Source organism: Octopus bimaculoides, chromosome 10 (assembly GCF_001194135.2).
Source record: "Octopus bimaculoides isolate UCB-OBI-ISO-001 chromosome 10, ASM119413v2, whole genome shotgun sequence".
Taxonomy (NCBI): domain Eukaryota; kingdom Metazoa; phylum Mollusca; class Cephalopoda; order Octopoda; family Octopodidae; genus Octopus; species Octopus bimaculoides.
Window position 1 is genome coordinate 56,719,622 of NC_068990.1, and position 3,005 is coordinate 56,722,626.

Sequence of the window (3,005 nt, forward strand, 5' to 3'; positions counted from 1 at the left end):
ATATATATATATATATATATATATATATATATATATATATATACATACATATATATACATACATATATATACACACATACATATGTGTGTGTGTGTATGATGTATATGCCCACATAAAGAAGTAATAGGCCAATTTCAACATTGCTCTAAATTGGTTGCCAATCTGAAATCTAAAATGTAAAGAATACATTTTCTGCTTATGTAAATATATAAAACACACAGCAAGTCTATGTTATTGTTTAATAACTGCTTTTCTAAACTCCCTTAAGTGGCACTGGCTACTGTAATATAAGTCACATTAAAGAATATTTACCTGCTGTGGCATCTAGATGCTAAAATCTAAAATCCTCTGAGAAATGCAGAAATCTGACCATTCACATGATATAAGTATGGCTTTCTCATGTCAAGGGTAGAGCTTTCATCGAAAGAAACCACTCTCGCTAGTCAGAAGCTGTCAAGAAAATTTCTCCATGCTTAAATGAAGTTGCATATGCATTGTTAGTCAACAATTACTGCATCTCAAATGCAACATTCACTAGTTATGGCTAGAATTAAAGCTCTTCAAAAGAAACCCGTCCACTTCTGTAGTTCTTTTAATATAACAATTTTCAGCTAGCTATTTCAAATCTAAGTGACTCCTTTGTTAGCTGAAATTACTTAAGATAAGAATTCAAGTTAAAAAGCCTTGACTTGCTACATTTAAAATATCGAGGTTCACTGCCTTAGCAGCTAAATAGTCTTTCAATCAAACATGATAACTTCAGTGATTGTAGTTTTCTTTTGCTCTACGATGGTTCCAATTGTTCCCGTAGAAAACCTAATATCAACTTCACAAATGTTTTAACCTAATTATTTTGAAATGCATGCATGACAGTTAATTTAAAGCATTTTGCATCTTCCATCTTCAATTTCTTCCTCTTCCTCTCTCTCTATTTTTCTCTCTCTTATGCTCGTTATTTTTCTCTATCTTTCTTCACCACTAACAGTGTCATCCTCTTTATCTCTTTCCATCACTTTTCTCTATATCTTTATCTTTCTTTTACTTCCTATCCTGAACATTATCTCCAGGCTGCACTTTCGTACTCTTTTTCATTACCTTCTTCAATTTCTTTTACTATAAATCTTTCTTATCACCATTTCATTCTCTCATCCTATTACCTTCAGTTCTTCTCTCTCTCTCTCTCTCTCTCTCCCTTACATACACATACACACACACACTCTCTCTCTCTTTCCATCTATTTATCTACCTATCTATGCATCTATCTATCTATTATCTAACTATCTATCTAGCTTTTCATTCTTCAAACAATACTTTGAAATCTTATTATTTTTCAACAAGGCTGGTAGATTGGTAGGATCACAGAGCACTGGACAAATTGTCTGGTATTTATTTCAGCTCTTCATGATTTGAGTTCAAATCTCACCAAGGTTAATTTTGTCTTTCATTTATCCAAAGTCAATAAGATGGATTACCTGCCATGTACTGGGTTAATATTCAACTAATCCAACCTCCTCTAAATTTCAGGTCCCTTACATATTTATTAGAATAATCATATATTTCAACAAGGGGGCAATATACTGGCTGAATCATCAAGGGACCAGGCAAAATTCTTGCTCAGGATGTACTAAGTTCCAATCTTGCCATTCATCTTTGCAGGGTCAATAAAAGTACCAGTCAAGTACTGGACTCAATTTAATCAATTAACTCTTCATACCAAATTTCTACCCTTGTGCTGGTGCCATGCAAAAAGCACCTGTGCTAGTGCCATGTATAAAGCACCCACGATGGTGCCACATATAATGGTTGGTAGGATTAACAACAAATTTTTTCAGTGAAAGTGGCTTGTTAACGTACCTGTCTGGCACTAGAATAAGAATAGTTGAAGTATTTTAAATCTGTCACCCATCATCATTTCTATACAGCCAATCGAGGGATTTTCCCTGGCTATTTTATAGAATTAATGGAGGACTGAGTTCAAATCCAAATGTCCACTGAAATTTCAATTCTATGATCTGTAGAACTAAATCCAAACTTCTGTTCAGCTATGGTGATTATAATAGTAATTTCACTTGTTGAGTTTCAGCTGATTTTCACTGCTTAATTACTAGTGTGATCATCTCCAAAAAAGTGATTCTTGTATTCACAGATGATAACCCACCTTTCATAAAACTTGTATGAATTGCAAAAGTTTTAGGGAATAGTATTCATAACACAAAAGATGAACAACCTCTCTTGTAATCTGTGTGACCATCTTTGACATCATATCATATGCATGTACTTACAGCTTGTAATTTAGCTTAACCATTACGTTTGTTTTAGTTTATTTGATTTAAATAATAATCTCTCTTTATGGATAGAAAAACAAGGAGTTTCTAGACAATGAAGGATTAATGCACTGTGAAACATTTATGCCTGTGGGTCTGTACATATGTATATATTTATGTCATATGTAAACAAACTTAAGTTTGTTTTTGAAATACTGAAATGTATTGAAGTACAAGTAGAAAGATATATTTTTTTCAACACGTAAATACTGATAGAACAGAGCAGAAAAATCTGTCAGCAGCCATATATATGTATGTACACACACACATGTATATGTATATAATAGATATCATACACTACATATTATTTATTGAATATACTGATGTTTTAATATAAAGTACATCTACAATTTTAGTCTCACTACAAAATGCAAGCAAAGATAAACAAATGTTTTTATCTCTCAGTGAGCAGATATATTGGAATTTTCTTAATCAGTTTAATCTTTGGATATCCATTAAAGATATCTTTTCTCTGCTCGTGGAGAGACTGATAGTTTATAGATATCTATTTGAATCACAGACCAGGACTCAGCCAAACTGGCTTGTATCATTTGCTAAGCTATGTAATCATTAATAACTTAGTTCATTATACAGTCATCTCTCAACACTACATTTATTGGATATTGTGAATTCTTAATGTAATATTTATATGGGCAGAGGAAATGAGTAATTATAATCTG